Source organism: Seriola aureovittata, chromosome 19 (genome assembly GCF_021018895.1).
Source record: "Seriola aureovittata isolate HTS-2021-v1 ecotype China chromosome 19, ASM2101889v1, whole genome shotgun sequence".
In the NCBI taxonomy this organism is placed as follows: Eukaryota; Metazoa; Chordata; class Actinopteri; order Carangiformes; family Carangidae; genus Seriola; species Seriola aureovittata.
In genome coordinates this window covers 5,254,793-5,272,960 of record NC_079382.1, presented here as the reverse complement: position 1 = coordinate 5,272,960, position 18,168 = coordinate 5,254,793, and the positions used below count along the sequence as shown (strand labels likewise).

The window sequence follows — 18,168 nt, the reverse complement described above, 5'->3', positions numbered from 1 at the left end:
TGACAACGACACACTGATTGATTGACGCGCGCGCAGACCAATCAGTGTTGAATTCAGATGTGCGGTGCATTGTTTATCTTTTTATACTGGTGGTGAAAACTGGGATATTTTAGTTTTACAGATTTTCTGTCAGGACTCCCAGCTTGAAACCAGGACTATCCCAGACGAACCAGGACATCTGGTCTCAGTATGGAAGAGTGAAGCTACTGAGTTTTGAGTTATTTAGCAGAGGTGTTATCCTAACAGGGACATGTCCCAGTCCTTGTTGTGACAGCAAAGATATTTGATAAAAATCTGTTTTTAACTTCCTTTCCTTATGTGAATAAGAGTTTTCTGTCAACTTCCTCTGAAGCAATCTGGTACTGGTTTCAGAAATATGAAATATTATATTCATGTTTTTAATTATTTGAGGGCTATTTAAAAACAGAAGGGAAAGACAGAAGCTGGAGTGATGGAATTAAGCTAAAAAAGAAATCACGTATAATGAGGTTTAACATCTGTGTAAAACTACGTAGCATTTTAATTATTCCAACAGCACAGATAGTCTTAGTCTATAGGGGTATAAAAAAAACAAAAAAACAAAGATGAATGAATCGTCAACCTTATGTTTGTTTAAGTACGACTCCAATCAAGTTCTCTTCTCCATGGTAATTTAAGGCTTTTATAAAGGCAAATTCTCACTCCCTAATGCCTGTAGTGCTTATGGGAAAAAAACTCCCCAAACTTTATTCTCCCTTGAAACAGTTTAGTGATCTCTCTGCAGCCGAGTCAATAAATAGGAACACTAACTTCGTTTTTTTTCCCCCTCCGCTCTGCTCCCACAGCTCCCCTCCTCCGTGCACGATCCAATTTCAGGCCGACAGAGGTGATCCTTCCCCGGGACTCATTCAGATGGAGGCCGCTGGGCCGTTTACACAGCGGAGTGAGAATGAGGGATTTCTAATGACGCCGCACTCTGATAGTCTTCCAGTGAAGCCCAAGGCCCCTCGCCAAGGACCTTCCAACTCGACACAACTACTCACCAACCAGTCACATAATTCTGGAGCGTCGGCAGAGCGTGTGGGGCCTCTGAGTCCAGGAAGCCCAGCCGAGTGTTAGCAGATGGAGTCCATGCTGATCTGATTTTTTTTTTCTTCTTCTATTCTTTCTCCCTTTACGCTCAACTCATCTCTGTGAGAAGTCAGACATCTCGTTGTGCCGTGTGTTTATCAAGTCCACTCATTACTACCTTTAATGATTATTTTTGAACATTTTGACCTACAGCCTGATGATTCTCCTGAGGGGCAGCTTCAAAGGAAAACAGGCTTTGCCAGTTTACCAGGTTTTCACATGTTAATGCTAATGTGAACCCTGAATAATGAATGCCGTGTCAAAAATATTAATGATCCCCTTTAATTGAGTAATTAATGGTGAAGCTGTCCTGCCTTATTAAGTAACCTCAAAGCTTTCTAATATTTTTCAGAGAGGTAAAGCGAGGTGGATGTCTCCATTCTGCCAGGTCCAGTGATTAATTTCTTAAAGAAGATCTAGTCCTGCTAGATTTAGCACCCGATTACTCTCTAAATTTTCTTCCAGCAGTTTGCACCTGCAACAATGCTGCATAACCGCAGAAACGTTTAGTTCGTCATTTAAATCATTTTCGCTCTTGTTTTAAAGTTCGTGTGATATTTCCCTCTCTTTTTCTTTCGTGCAACTTTCTTTGTCACAAAGCCGTCCAGTCTTTAAATTAAAGTGAGGCAGAGCAGAAGTGTTCGGTGATTCATTTCAGGACACTGTTCACTTTGATTTATGTTCGGTTTGGTCTCAAAACTAACGCAGATGTAACAGCCATCAAAGTTGTGCTCAGTTTTAAACAATGGACCATGGCGCTGCATTGACAGTGCCTGTCAATGAGACGTCTGATGGATTCTGACACAATTTCTAAAATAATGATCCTTGTTTTTGTTTTTGTGTTTTTATTTTAGTAATATCTTTGAAGAAACGCTGCAATACCCCGGAGAACGCTTGTCAATCAATCATGTGTGTCCAATACTGTGTCTTGGTGTGTCTGCGTCTTTTCTCCTTGGATTTTGTGTTTCTGACGGAGTTTTGTATTTTGTGTTGTTTCATTATTTTGTCTGTTCCATGGTTGTCATCACCACTGTTTCCAGCCACATCAGCTCTTGTTCTTCTCCAGATGGATGGATAGATAGATAGATGCTGTGTTTTCATTACTAATAAGTACTAATTATATTATTCCATTGTATTTTAACTCCAGGAGTTACATTTCATCTCATTTTAATAAATGTGTACATCTGACAGCTGATGCTCAGGTGTCAGATCCTCACATACCTTTCAATCCTTTCATTTCATCTATAAAGTGTTTCAGCTGCAACTTTTCAGCAGTGAGCAGATGTAAACTTTCCTAACTTTTGGTAGTTATTACTTACAAAAGTCTTTTTGATGATCATTTAACTATTATTAGAGCTGAAATGAATGATTCTTTTTTAATATCAATGAATCTGCCAATTATTTTCACAGATTAACAATTAATTGTTTTGTGTAAAAAAAAAAAATGTCTTGTAATATTTTCCAGAGCCAAAAGTGACTTATTCAAATGCCTTATTTCGCCCAATCAACAGCCCAAACACAAAAACATTCATGTTACTGTCACACTACAGCAATGTTCCTCAAAGTGGGGTCGAGGGACCCCCGGGAACCCCTTCAAGGACCCCTGGGGGTCATGGGTTTCAAACACTTTCTGTAATAAAACATCTTGAAGCAAAAACCTTATCAGATGAGGATCCTGGCACAAAATGTTGTCAAATGGGGGTCTGTGCTCTCATTTGTGTCAGGGGTCCTAGATGTGAAAAAGTTTGAGAACCACTGCACTAGACGAAGAAAAACAGCAAACCTTCACATTAGAGGAGCTGGAATCAGCGAATGGTCGACATCTTGAAACATTGTCAGAGGAGCTGTAGGTTCATTTTGATCCACTACCTGATTAACTGACCCATTGGTTTTTGCTAGAACTACCATTGTTGTTTGCTTTAAAAGGTAAAGTTGTATGTGTCACTGTAACACATCCAATAAGTCATAGAAACAACAAGCATCACCACATTAAGGCCTTCTTGTCTCGCTGTGTTTACATCAGCAGGAAAAAGCTCTATGCAAAACAGGGCAGCAAAATGTACAGCACGTCAAAGATTATTACTTTAACATGATTTAAATGTTACAAGCATCAGAGGGCACGGTAATGCCACTTTGAACCACATGTCTGATGGTGTCAGCGGACCTGAAGCAGCAGAAAAATGAGAGAGATTAACAAAAAGGTCAGTCCCACAATTCATTTCCCTTAACCTGCATCAATTCTGAAAGTGGTTACACTCCCAGGCTTATTACAGGCGCCGCAGGGGAGGCGGGTGTAAAGTGGCTCCACAAGGCCAGGAACCTCATCCATGTGTCCCTGAATGGGTGTTATGTATTAGAATGCAAGGAATATAAGGAGCACTTGACCTCTATTGTCTCTGTGTTTGGTCACATTTTCCTGTCACAGTCATGGGCCTGAGCTAAACTCCATTTCCTTTAGCATGGCAGTGTGTCAGACACAAATCATAACAGCACAGGCACACAGGAGCACACACTTGCAATGTCACCGCAACGTGGGTTCATCACCCCCATCAAAAAATGCTGCCTTCCTTTCAGGAAGGGAGTAGAGACACGCACACACACGCACACACACACACACAAAAACACAGCTACATTTCTGTTTTTTCTTCTGGGCATACAAAGATGTGCATGTCTTAGCAGCGTTCTTCCCTTGACAGTGTGTCTCCTTTGACATTTAACCAAAGCAAAACAAATTCCACTCATGAGTGCGTCTTCAGTGCGCTCACACACAAAAAAAAAGAAAAGAAAAATGTGTAAAACAACACCCAGAATAATCAGAGTGTAGAAAAATCCCCTGATAATAAATAGAAGGAGGATGGATGCAGCAGAACAATGCTTACTCATCCACTGGCTGCTTGGATTGGTGTATGTAAATGAGGCCCTTTTGTCACAAATAATGATGTGGCTTTACACAGTTTATGAGTCAATTTAAAAAGGGGACCATTCTGAAGTTTGACCCAGTGGGAACTGAGTGGTTTTTATTCCTCGTCTGAGCTCTGGTTTTAAAGAAATGGCCTCACTAAACCGCTGTTACTTTTACACGTCTGGGTCCATTTATGTGAACAGTCCCCGTTGTATCATTTCTCCCCCGTGTTAGCAATACTCGACCAGCTCCCTGTCCCCCACCCCCCACCCCGGCCCCCCTTCCTTCTTTCTTCGACACCATATGGGAGACAGATATGCAGCGTGTTTCAGAATGGAAAATTGATTATAAATAGACGATGTGAGGGATCCACGGTAGTGATGGCGGAGAGTGCTCTGTCCACACAAGCTATCAGCTGCCCCGGTGCTGCGCTTTGATGCTGCCCGGTGCATATTCTTATGCTTTGACGCTGGTAAGCCTATATGCCTCAAGAGAGCTCGCCTGGGGGTCAACTAATGGGACCACTGCCATCTTCCCTCTTTGCTTTGGAAAAGAAGCAATTCCTTCTCTCTCTCTCTCTCTTTTTTTTTTTCCTCTTTCTCTTTCCTGAGGACTTGGTTACAATAACTTCAGCTCTCACAAACCCAGATGGGTGACGAGCCCGAGCTCTGGCCATGTAAAGACATGGAGAAAAAAGGAGTGTAAGTAACCGGCCGGCGCATTCAGAGCCAACACAAACTGACTCACACCTTGGAATCTTTCAATTTGCCTGTAATAAATTGCAGTAGGAAGCAATTGCATCGCTAAGGTGCTGAGGGGGTTGAAATTTAAACCCATGCAGGGACAGTGGCACGGTCTCAAAGAGAACAGCGCCATATAGTCTTCCCTTTGACTGGTTGAAGGAATGGAAACAACGTACAATTGCTGAATTTCTCTCTCTCTCTCTCTCTCTCTCACACAGACACACACACACACACACTGAAAACGGCTGAGCACGAAAGCTGAGCAGATATGCCTGTACGTTAATGTGTCAAGTTGCTACAGCGGCTCGCATATTTTCTCACAATAAAAAAAAAAAAAATACAGTTGACAACAGCAGCACCAGTGGCAGCATCTAGTTGGGCAATTAGGGAGGCAACAAAACAGCTTTCAGAGGGAAATATGGAAGTCTTCCTGCAGTATAAAGCAGCCACAGGACGTCCTTACAGTATTATACATGCAGTATATATGTATAGACATATCCTCAGCTAAGTGACTTGGGTCAGTGGATGTGGTAATACAGCCCTAATGCTCTAATGTCTCCTCTCTTTCTGCTGCATTAGTGCCCAGCTGCGTAGTGGTCAGCTCTGTTAGCTCTAACTGCAGGTGGCATCAGTGACATGCATTAGTCGCACCCCCCACCCCACCCCTCCACTCTGCCCCTGTAACGGTAGAGCAAATGTGAGCTCCCCGGACCCCCAGACGTAACTGGATGAAGGCCGTCGGGATGAGGGCCCCATCCGAGCCACAAGTGGAAAACGCAGGACGAATCTAATACGAGTCCAACCCACAGCGATGTAGACTGTATCAAAACAAGGGGCTCTGAGTACAGATTACTCCGCGCAGTTAATTTGGTCTCGGCTGGGCCTAAACCCGTGTTATTCTGTTACATTCCCTCACGCTCCCTGTTCTCTGCTCCGTCTTGCTCTGGTTCGGTGCTTTTACAAGAGAAAAAGTATTTGCTGACCTCACAAATTACATTCTCTTACAATGATGTGTAGCCTGCGCAGACAGCTGATTTGAAACTAATAATATATCGTCAGTGACATCTTGTTTTCCCGTGGTTTTTTTTACATGATTAAAAAAAAAAACAAACAAAAAAACATCTCAGTGCTAATAAAGGCTTGTTTGGAAAAAAAAAAAAAAAAAAGAGGCAGAGAAACAGAATGAGATTGGCAGAGCCTTGTTTGCTCGCAGAGTGTGTGGGTATCAGATAACGCCGTGCGTGTTTTATTGGGTGACGGACAAATAAAGAATAGCAGAACAACGTGTGGGTAGACAGACACTGGTCTAAAAGCCTCTATTCATCCCTGAGTCATGTTTCACCAGGGCCGCAGTGTCAGGTTGGACCCTAATCTCCTCCAGATGCCCTCACAGGAAAACAACATCTCTTCCCTGCGCCGCCACAGAACAAGAACAGCACGGCGAACATTGGTAACATAATTGATTTGCTTTTCTGTTATACTTGTTTTGACTCTGTAGTTGTTTTGTATCTACGAGGTCCAAAAGTCTGAGACCACTTCCCCCGTCCGCTTGAATGGGACCCGGCTGTATGTATTTAGCCATGTATGCTCTCTGTTTGGTTTTGTCTATCCTCACTTTCTAGTCTTGATCAAAACAGTATCTCCTTCCATTCATCAGCTGTATTTGTGCGCTCGTCTGTTCCTGCTGGAAGAGAAGAACAAGGGAAATATATGCATAACCCTCCGCTGACATGTCGTCTCGTTTGATGTGGGATTCTCAAACAGATGCCCCGTCTCTCAAACGTTATTGGGGATATTAGAGCGATGCGTGGCTCTGTCTCTCTGACTCCTTAATGGAAACACACATGCACCATCATTTGCAAAAGCCAATTCTATTTCCTGTTTCTGAAGCTAGCTTCACATGTGTCCTCTGTTATTCAGAAAATAAATGAAAAGTGAGATCAGGAGCTGCAGAGTTGACAGGAGGTTACTGGTGCATTCGGCATTCGTTGTAAGTTTGCATATAATGATCATTTTCATCAACTATTAATCTACTGAATAATGTTTCCACTAAACCGTTTAATCTTTTGAATGTCAAGAGATGAAAGTGAAGTCTTCAAATTCTCTGTTTTATGTCCGACAGAATAAGGTATTTAATTTTTAAAACCTCACATTTGAGAAGCTAAAGTCTTTTTGTCTCATGAACCCCTTAAAAGAAGAGTTTGACATTTAGCAAAGGACACTTATTCACTTGCCAAGAGTTAGGTGAAAAGATTCATCTCTTAATATGAAGCTAATGCCTGCAGCCAGGTAGCTTAGCTTAGCATAAACACTGGAAACTGTGAGAGAAAAAATGTGATTACTATGACTACTGTTATTTTTATGTTAAACCAACGAAATATAATAAGTTAATTAGCTACTTGTAGGTGAATTATTTTTACTTTTAGACAGAGCCAGGTTAGCCGTTTCTCCAGCATTTCTGCCAAGCTAACAAACTGCTAGCTGTAGCAAAGCTTATCAGCTCCTGATGTTAGCTTCATGTTTAACAGACAGATAGAGTGGTGTCATCAAACTCTCAGCAAGAAGGTGAGTGTGTGTATCTCCTAAAATGTCAAGCTAATCCTTTAAAGGTCCCATGTTGTATAAAGGTAGATTTCCATGTCTTCTTTGATTATAAAGCAGGTTTAGGTTCTATATTAATACTGTCAAAGTATCAAAGCACTCAGTCCACAGAGAAACGCAGACAGCCTGTATTCAGAAACTGAGCCTCAAAACAAGCCGTCAGGACTTCTGGAACTTTGTGATGTTACAACAAAGCAGTCAACGCTCCAAGCCCAGCCCACCTGGACCCACCATTTAGCGTCGGAGGATTCGGTTTCTCTGTGAGTGTTTACAAGAAATTTGCTGAATTTCTATTTTATCACCCAGAAAACCAATCAGAAGAGAGGCTCAGAGACTTCTGATTGACCTGTTGGTACTAGATCTTTAGAAAGAAGCCTGAGAGAGGAGATTTAAAACTACAATTAGATGATTTTTGGTACTTAAAACTACAAAAGTAACTTTTTATGTATCAATACTTCAAATAAAACAGAGGAAAAGTGTAAAATATATTACCTTTAAGCAACTAATCAATTAAAAAAAAGCAATGGTTGTTTCAGGACTAGTTGATTGATTGCTAACATTAGCGCTGTCCGAACATAGCGCCTGCTTGTACAGACAGACAGACCATTGCCTGTCACAAAGGCTTTAAGTGTTTGAGAGGGGATGTATCTGTCCTTGTAAAACAAAACTGTAAATGAAATTTACAAGTCAATTGCATCTCTGGAGTTGAGTCAAGCTTGTAAACTGTGACGGGGAGGAGGAGGAGGGAGGCAGAAGAAGAAAAGATAAGCAGGCCCTGAATTATCTAGGCCAGTCAAACGGAGGTATGGTCAGGGACGGACGGTGCAGCTCTTGCTTGGGGCCAGGTCTGCGAGAAGGTCATGTGAAAGTGGAATGTGGCCGAGCTGGATGTTTGCCAGAGGCTGTTTTCAGTCAAGAAAGCTTATTTTTCTTAAGACAAAGTGAAAACTGTACGCCACCTGGGAGGGATTATTCCTCCCTGTTCCAATACAGTCCAGGTTATTTGAATAATTGGGTTTTTAAAAATGTGACAATATTTTTGCCGCGTCGCAGAGATCTTAGATGTCTCTTTTTTACCTTTTTTTTTTTTTTTGACGTTATATTGTTTTGACAAAACTCAACAGACATAATGAGAGACTGGGCTTTGGCATGCTGCATTACTGGACAAACAATTACCCGGCAATTACCGTGACGCTTTTGAGATAGAGGGGAATGCATCACTCAGCAGGCAGCTGACAACATGAGCTAACTCAGCAAGTGACATGCAAAATAGGAAAATAATGGTGTAGAGTGCCAGAAGTGAAGAGCGTCCGTTCAATGCGGAGGCATAAAATAAACAAGACGAAGAAGGCAAGACATAGATGCCTGAAAAAACTAATTTATGTAGACAGGTGAGAGGAACGTATACAAACAAAAAGACACACATCCAAAGAGAAGTGAACATCCACACGCGTATTCACACTCTACAGTGAGGGCGGAGCCTGTGTGATTGAAAGCTGGACAGGTAGAGAAGCCTCCGCCTCCACAGGTGTGTTCAGAAGAGTTTTATTGAGAGTGAATCATGTTATCAGTTCGTATTAAAGCAGCACATATAAACAAAATGATTAAATGTGTTCCCATATGAAAGGATTACTTCATTTCGTGAAATGATGCTGTATTTTTTTTTCATTGTGGGTATGAATGTTTAATAAAGAAAAACTTGAAGGTGAGCAATAACAGGAGGGCCAGGGAGTTGCATGATGTCTGCGTGGTGTTTAGTTTGGAAGAGAAGCATTGTGTTGACGAGACCTTTGATCCAACTCGCGTCTCTGAGTCATACGTTTGGGTGGTGAAAGAACAAAAAAAGTGAGGGGTGATGTCACCACGTCTGGTGAGAGAAAGAGTGAGGAAACCTTGAAACACAGAGAGATAAAAAAAAATGGGGGATAAGAGAAACAGAGAATATGGGTAAAGACAGGCGCTGGGCTTGAGACAGGCAGCCTAAATCAGATTCTCTGTGTATCCAGATTGGAATCAGATTGCTTTTATCGAGTGTGGATGGCAGCAAACACGTATGAGTCGTACTGTAGGTGGTTTGAAATCTGATTCAAATCAAATTTTAAAATGACTTAGCCATAGCCACTCAAATCAGATTTCAGACTGTCCTTTACGTCACTCGCAGAGCGTAACCCAGAACACATGATGGTGACATCACATCTGGCCATGACTGCCGCACAGCCGTGTAAGAAGTACTCTTAAGATCCCTAAGTAAAAGTACCACGTATAAATATTCAAGTCCTGCTTTGAAAATAGTACAGAAATTTTATCAGCTAAATCTACTTCTTGTAGTTAGTTGTTGTTAATATTTTCCCAAATTCGCTCCTTCTCATGTTCCTCTCGGTTCCTGGGATTTGGTTGATGTTGCTGTGAATGCGTGGTTGTATGTATTTGTAGACAGACTTGTTTTTATTTGCTGTGTGAAATGGCTGATGAATGTCACTTGGCGCAAACTTAGTTATAATAGTAATCGTTGGTGTTGACAACGAGTGGGATTTCCTTTCCTGCTTCGTTTTTCATCAATCTGAAATAACAACATAACCTGAAACCCTGTCACAACTGGATTATTACTTGTAAAATGAATATGCATTTGGCATTCAAAACCACAACGGATATATTATTAACTAACGCATAGTGGCATGGAAATTCAAAAAGAGAGAGTAGACTGTAACAGTTTGAACTCATAGTTTTATTAGGTGGTTTTCTCCACTGTGTACTGAGTAAAGGTAACTGCTAAAAGCTAACTTTATTGATCCAGTGATTTTTAGTGTCTAGGTAAGGTAAGTTTCTGCTGTTTTTTGGCCTTTTCTCCACTCCACTCCACTCAGCAGTCTTTGTTGAAGCTGGTAACAACTGATAGACATCTGAAACATGACAAGCAGCTGAGTCTAGCTCCATCGAGGAGTTACATCCCAAATGGGTGAGATCTTAATGTGTAAAACACACATATCAAAGAGCAAAAAGCTGAATATTTTCCCCTTAAATAGTGAAGTACGAGTAGAAATCAAAAGATTGAAATACTCAAGTAAAGTACAGGTACCTTAAGTTTACTTAAATACTTTCTACCACCGTCACTATCACATCATGGCTGCACATATGAACCCTCCTGCACCGCCTCTACAGCTGTGGCGCCACAGTGTGAGAGGACACATCTCCAATCTTCATCTAATCTGCATCGGGCTGTTTTGGTTTCACTCCTGAAAAACGCTCCATGTCGTTACCCTCAAAGACTTAAAGCCGATAGCTTTACGGCGCCCGAACACCAAAAGCAGCATCGTTTGTAAACGACAACAATGATTTGGGTTTTAAAGATCGACTTTGAGCAGCAAATTGAGTTTTTATGAGGTGTGAGCATAAAATCTAAGATAAGGGTGGGAGATGAGGGTAGAGGTGAGGGCGGGGGTGGTAAGTGTGGCTGAGTTCGAAATGCGTCATCAGCATGAAAAGCCTGCTGAAAGTTCAGTGCGGTTGGAGCAGAAAAACCAAGGAGCAGGGCTCTGTGTTGTGTGCTGTACGCCTGCTGGCAGCCGCTTTCTCTGGCATTCACAGATGCCTTTTTGGCCGCTTTCAGAAGGCTCCAAAGCAAACAGGAACGGCCTCGCTTACAGGCCGTAAAACTTGTGGGTCAGCCTCCTCAATCACACACAGCACTGGTCTTGACAAAATGGCAGAGAGGTGTTTACGTTTTGTTCTCAAGCGGATACGAAATATTCAGGTGAATTCAAACTATGATAATACAGAAGTTATATTTAAGATTTTTTTTGAAATCATGCTAAAATTGGAAAATGTCTCCCTTTTTTTTTTTTAAACAACAAAACTATGCTGATGCTGCAGCTATTGTGCACATTTTTCCATTTTTCAAAGAGCGATTAATCGTTAATGACAGTGAAATCTTTTGATATATTTGTGGAAACAAAGTCTAAGCTTCAAGCCTCTGGGTGGGCGTTTCCCACGGCAGCTGTTAACTGACATTTGAGAGCCGGTATTGCTAGGAGATGCACTGCCAACCGTTGTACACTAGTGACTGGAGCTCATCATAGCCTACAAACATGGAAACAGCATGATTTCAGTCTCTTTATAACATCATAACATCTTGGAGGAGCCGTTGGGCTGTTAAATGACTTGAAAAGTGGAAATGAGAAAACTACAGTATGTAGCTCCACTCAGAAAGTGGAAGCTAGTCAACCAAGCTTGTTAAAATTAGAAATGATGATTCCCACTACTTTTAGATTTATTTCAACACCTGCCGAGTCATTGGCAGCTCCCACTCACTGCTGTGTTCCTCCACCATTACAGAGAAGAGCAGGGTCTGGCTAGAATTTGCTGTATTTATTTCGTGGGTTCAGATGAAGCCCCCAAAGACCATCGCAGGGCTGTGAGGTGATTGTGACGTGGCGGCCACACTCGATACTGCATCATATCACACACGCACACCGACCCAAGAAGCATTGTGAAGATATGAAATGGTGAATAATTTTTTCTGGACGCAACAAACACTCGAATATGACTTATCTGTCTCAAACAACTGTATGATTTAATAATTCATTTGTGTGCAGGCAGCCAACAGGAAATTAGTCTGCCTGCAGAGGTCCCGAACACACATGCTCCACCAGCTTGGCTGGCGTAGGACTGTAGTGCTCAGGCTCTGTGCGTCCAGAAATGTGGAAGCGTAAGCAAACCTGCAGGGAGTTTTTCTGCGCATGTGCTCAGTGAGCAACTTTCATAGGAATGACTGGGAAGCCATCTTTGAACACCGTATCCAGTTATCCTGAAAAGAGGTAAACTCTAAGCTACAGCTAATCCAAAAAGGTATAGGTGTAGGAAATGAAATATTACAAACTATTTTAAGTGCCACACAGATAACGCAGCAATAAAATGACAGCAACCAAAACAAAAAAATCAAACCCCGTGGAGAACCCTAATGTAGGGGACACTATCATGGCTGAATGATAAATAAGAATAATGTTGTTATAGCGTTTGACTGATAGACTCGTATGTTCTAGTCACGTTTACCATTAATGTTGCTGTAAACTTTACTTTGAAGAAACCCAGTTACGTGCCAGTGTAATAATGTCATTTGTTATTCACACAATGGATGCAGAGGAGGGCATGTTGTGTTTCTGGGGTTCCTTCATCCCAGTCGGTTTGAATTGCAGGTCTTTTCAGAACATTGTTACTGCAGTAATCAGAACTGTGATTTTCCTTTTATACTGCTCTGTAAAGAACAATCAGGTACCTGACTGCTGCTGATTCATTTGGGGAAAGATAAAAAAAAAAAAAAAAACTTTTGTCATTCTGAGGTGGATTTACTGTAATAGCGTGAATGTCAATGTATGTGCCAAAACAGGCTGAGGTATGACAAAAGTAAGTCGTTTCTTCTCCACATATTTAGCTCAGGGCGAGTTTTTTTAAAGGTCAAGGTTGAATTCTGCGGCGAGGCATTTTTATCTTTCCGAGGTCTGTCTCTGTGAATGACAGGTCCCAAATAAACGGGGCACGAATGGTCACAAGTGGAAGATTATGAGTGTTTGATGAAAACAGCTATAGGTGGGATTTATCACGGGCGGTGTCGCTTCGTTTTCTGCTCGACCTCCAGACATGAGGCACTCGTAGTGAGGTCACTGCAGCAGCGTAATGTTTTTCACATAAGTCTTCATGTTATTCTAATCACATATCTACGCCATTGACTATAATCTAATGATTGGACCTCATATATCCAGGTATTATCTTCAGAAAATATACATTCACAACATTCTTTCTAAACTATTGAATTATGTGTTTATTTTAAAGGCAGCAGTAAGAATCCAAGCCCTGCTGGCAGAATATAGGTTGACTTTCAGATGTATATATAGGGTCGTTTTTTATGGACACTTAACTCCAATTAACCTTCATTCTCCTATTTGCCTGTAATCACATTATCCTCTGGTATTTGACTCTATTTTTCTTTCATCCAAGAGAGGCCATGTCCTCCCGCTACATGCCCAGAGAACGGTGCGGTGGTGCAAGAACAAGCTTCTCCTTGTGTTGTATTTCCCAGTTGGCCAGGGAACCAGTCTATGGTCTGCCCTCCCTCTCTCTTTCGGGTCTTTCTCAATGCTCTCCTCATGCTCTCTTTTTAGCTCTCTCCTTCTGCTCCCTCGCTGCATATCTGAGCTCTGCCCCGGGGCCATGTCCAGCGCCAGACAACGTCTGATTCATGCCTTCAGTTGGCTGCTGCGGTCAGCTGACGCTATAGTACAATAAGACTCGGATTGTTGAGGATTGATTCCATATCCTACCAGGACACTGATCAATTCTATTGTACTGTGTGCTAGCCTGAAGAAGAAAGTAATTTAAGAGAACAGTTGAATAATTAAAGGACAGAAATTCTATCAAAAAAGACAGTGTTTTTTATCCCTAACATATCCTATACCATTATATATATATACAGAATATAATATATCCAGACATATCATATTATTCCTACTGTCAAAATAATGTCAAATGATTTTAATTCCTGCTACTAAATGACTTGGAATGGACAGTTTGAAACAGAGCCTTGCCTCTTTCTTCCCTCTGCACTGTACAAAAACACATTCCAGCTGTCAAATATGTTCATTCATGTCCCTATGTATAAAACCATTTTTGACTACCTGCCTGTCGCCTAAAGCAATTATAGGTGAAAGAGTTTACTTTCAGCACCTCAACCCCTGCACTCCAGAAGGTGCATGTTGAGCTGTCAGCTGTACTGACACATTAGTGACATATTTTCAGAGCTGATGCCTGAAATTTGTAGTTGAGTTTGAAAGATTTTGAAATGTCACCTCACGCTGGCTCTACTCCACCACAGCTATCTGAAAGCTATAGTTACCTGTAACTTTATAGATTAGCATTCCGTATGCAGGGTTAGGGTTTCGTCTCACAAAGGAGTGCTGTGACTTTCCATGTCATTTAATCTAACAATAATTCCTTTAATTAATCAATTATTTCAAGTATTACATACACGATTTGCGGTCTTCAAATGTCTTGTTCTATCTGAGCAACAGTCCAATAAAACAAATGTAATTAATTTACAATCATATAAAACTGGAAAGCAGCAGTTTGACATTCTGCTTGAAAAACGGCGACTAACTGCAAATAGAATAGAAGTAAAAATAGCTCCACCTCCGCCAGCTGCAACATTAAGGTGCTGCTTATGTATTGATCCATCAGTAATACTTACTTAATAATAATGTATAGAAAACATATTGACAGGGGCCGTTCTACCCTCATAACAAGTGCCTTTACTGTCAATACTTTGAGTCCATTTAGCTACGTACTTTCACTTCAGTGACACTTTGAATACAGGAGCTGTAGTGGGAGGATTTTCACATCACTGTGTTGCTACTTTTAAGTAAGCAAAGGTTGTGTGACACTGCTCTTTAGTAAATGTAAAAATCACAAAGCTACCAGCTACAATAGGATGAGTGCACAGTACACACCTCCTACCAGACTGAGTCAGTGTAGCACCTTAAAGCCTCATGTTGCCACAGCGACAGCATGAGAGCTAGTTAGCAAGTGAGAAAAGAAGTCAAAAAATGCAGTTAGAAGTGATGGATAAATGGTTTGAATTGTTAGTTAAGGCAGGAAAAACGTCTGAAAGCTAAAAGTAATGGAAAAACAGTTGGAACATCCAGCTCCTGCCACTCCAAATGGTAACTGAAAACTTAACTAAACCAACTACAACTATTGAAAAACAGTATTTAAAACATATTTTATGTTTCATATAATGCTTTTTATCCACTTTAAATCAATTGAGATAAATATATGTGGAATATGGGTGGGGCCGACTGGTGTGATATAGCTCTGAGCTTTGACTTGTTTTCTGTTTGATGACTATGTATGTACATAAATAATAATAATACACATCATGGATCATTTTGGAAAAGAAGTCTATTAAAGGTCCTATATAGCATAAAGGTAGATGTCCATGTCTTCTTTGATTATAAAGCAGGTCTAGGTTGTATATTAATACTGTGAAAGTATCAAAGCCTCAGTCCACAGAGAAATGCACACAGCCTGTATTCACAAACTGAGCCTTAAAACAAGCCATCAAGACTTCTATAACTTTGTGACGTCACAACAAAGCAGTCACCACCCACAGCCATGCCCCAAGCCCCGCCCACCCAGACCCACTGTCCAACCTTTCAGGATTTGGTTTCTCTGACTGAAATCTGCTATATTTTTTATTTGATCACCAGTCACCACCACCAGAGAAAGCCAGTCAGCCTCTGAGCCTCCTCTCTTCTGATTGGCTCATTGACCTGTTCACTAACTCAGAAGCCTGAGAGAGATGTAAAACCACACTGAGATGGTTTTTGGTCCTTAAAACCACAAATATATCTTTTCATGGATCAACACTTCAAATAAAACACAGGCAAAGTGTAAATAGGACCTTGTTTTCCAAGCAGTAGTTGATGCTGGGAAAGCTACAGCAAATACCCATGACACCTCTGTAAAATACAGAATAACTGTATTCATTAGGATAATTGAATGTTGGGTTGTATGTTGATGTATGATGTGCTGTTATTCTCCAGAAGTTGTAATGTTTACTCATTAATCAGATCCATTGGCAGTCATGGTCTGGGATTTGGTGTGCTGGCCAGCGGTGTGTTAAATAAAACCCGTGAATGAAGCAGCTTTTTAAATTGAGTGCATTCAGGGCAGCTTTCCCTGGCAAAAAATAAATAATAAATAATAATAATAATAAAAAACAAAAAGGTTTTTGATCATAGAGATGTCATTATTTCCCAGGAAGCGTAGTGTGTTTACCTGTGAGGAGCAATGGAGCACTTCACACCCATTTAAATAATGAGACCATTGCAAAAGATGCGAGAGATAATTGTTACTGTTTCACCTCAGACATTTTTAAAGTTATTGCTGGCAACGCTCACAATTATTTTAAATTACTTTCTGCTAGGAGAGGAAGAGCAGGTGGCAGACTCCAGAATGTAAACCTTACACTGTTCTGAATTTTTAAAACAGTCCCTGAGAGAGAGGATGTGAATGCGCTCTTTTATTATGCTTTAAAAAAAAAAAAAAAAAAAAATGTGTACTCAACCTTTTATTTAGTGTCTCCTGTAGGGCACCCATTAAAATCATCAACCCTGTTTAAAAGTTTGCTTCAGAGGGATTTGTCACCCCAGAGGTTGACAAGACAAGAGCGCGAGGTCACGGAGAGACACAACGAACAACAGGCAGTGAACTAGAAAGAAACATGGCAGCCATGAATAATGCATGGATGAAAGGTTTATCTAATGGCACTCTTGAAAGTTTTAAAAGTTCATGTCTACTTCCTGCTGGAGATGCTCTTGGCTAAAAAGCTCCTTTCTCCAACCTAGTGCAGTCATCCTCCCAACTCAGCTTGAGAGAGACAGGGATTGGTTTAATTATGTTTGCAGTGATTAAGCATCTTAGTGGTGCTCATCACAATATGAGCCATGAATCACAATCAGTCTGAGATGTGACATTCAGAGTAAGGTTTTCTTTTTTCTTTTTCTGTTAGTAACACTTAACACCAGCCCCAAAGCACACAGGCAGGCACACACACACGCACACGCACACGGACTCTGGAAGACAATTTAAAGGGGGACACTTACTGTCTTTGGACACTTGGTGGTCATGGCAGGGTCAGAGAAGAGGAGAGAGTCAGAGAGAGTGGAGAGCACGACCTCGCTGCATTACACTCACATCTCAGCCCGGCTCCCAGACACGAGGACGAGACCGACGGGGCTCGTTAACTTGAAAGCGCGGATGGAGGTCGGCGGGCTCGCTGGAGTGTGTCAAGAGGAAGCTGCAGGCACCAGTCGCTCAGGCCGCGGAGAAACAGACAAAAGCAGAGAGAGAATTCAAAGACGCCAGCAGTTTCTCCTTCCTCTTCCTCCTCGCTTTCTCTGGTGTAACTTAACCCCCCCGAGGAGCCCCGGCGAGCAGACACACAGAACCAGTTCCAGACCTGTCCTGCACCAGCGGCTGCCTCTCCCCCTTCTGTCTCCGTTTTCTCTCCTCTCTCTGTTTTTTGGTATCATTTAACTCTTGATTCCCGTGGCCACGGCGATGAGCTCACCGCGGGCTCAGGTTTCAGCGCCTTTACTGGAATGCGAGGGCAGCCGCGCAGAGAGAGGCAGAGGTGCTGGGGAGGTCAAAGGCTACTGGGGTAGTGTGGAGGAACGGGAGGAGAGAGCGGTGTCTGTCATCTGGGGGGAGTTCCAGTAGAGGGATATCTGAGGGGCCTGGAGTGCCGAGAACAAAACAGGAGTTACAGGGGTCACAGGCTACGGATGTTGTGGGGCCAGACAACATTTGACAGCTCTGGAGGCTATGGACTTGAGGACACTCAGTACATTTACACGCTACAAATACACACACACACACACGGACAACCTCTCCTAAGTGCCAGATTTATTGCTCACTTAGAGAGTGGGGTGTTTTCCTCAGGGGAAAAAACTTTCTTTTCTTTTTTTTTTCACCTTTGTGGAGCTGCTTTTTTCACATTGTAGCAGAGTTTAGACTCCTATAGGGATGTGTATTATGTAGTAAAATGAAGTACATAAATAGGGCGACCACAATCACAAAAATAATAATACTTTTATTTAAATAAAATGCGTTTAGTACCACTTGTGACCAGGTGCTTTACAAAAATGATTTAAAAAAAAAACAGCAAAAAAAAAATGGAAATAATTACATTAAAAGCATTTTTTTTAAAGGAATAGACTGTTAATAAAAGCAAGACTGTGTCAAGGTCTTCAACAACAGAAA

At 41.6% G+C, this 18,168-nt stretch overlaps 1 protein-coding gene across 1 annotated transcript in view; it reads right to left on the bottom strand.

Annotated features, from left to right (window-relative positions):
• The window catches only part of flrt2 (fibronectin leucine rich transmembrane protein 2), a 44,321-nt gene extending 26,368 nt beyond the window's left edge, over window positions 1–17,953 (bottom strand). The window contains exon 1 of the mRNA XM_056405834.1: window positions 17,010–17,953. The gene's annotated coding sequence lies outside the window, so the exon portion shown is untranslated. The remainder of the gene's footprint in view (window positions 1–17,009) is intronic.
• Between the last annotated feature and the right edge of the window lie 215 nt (window positions 17,954–18,168).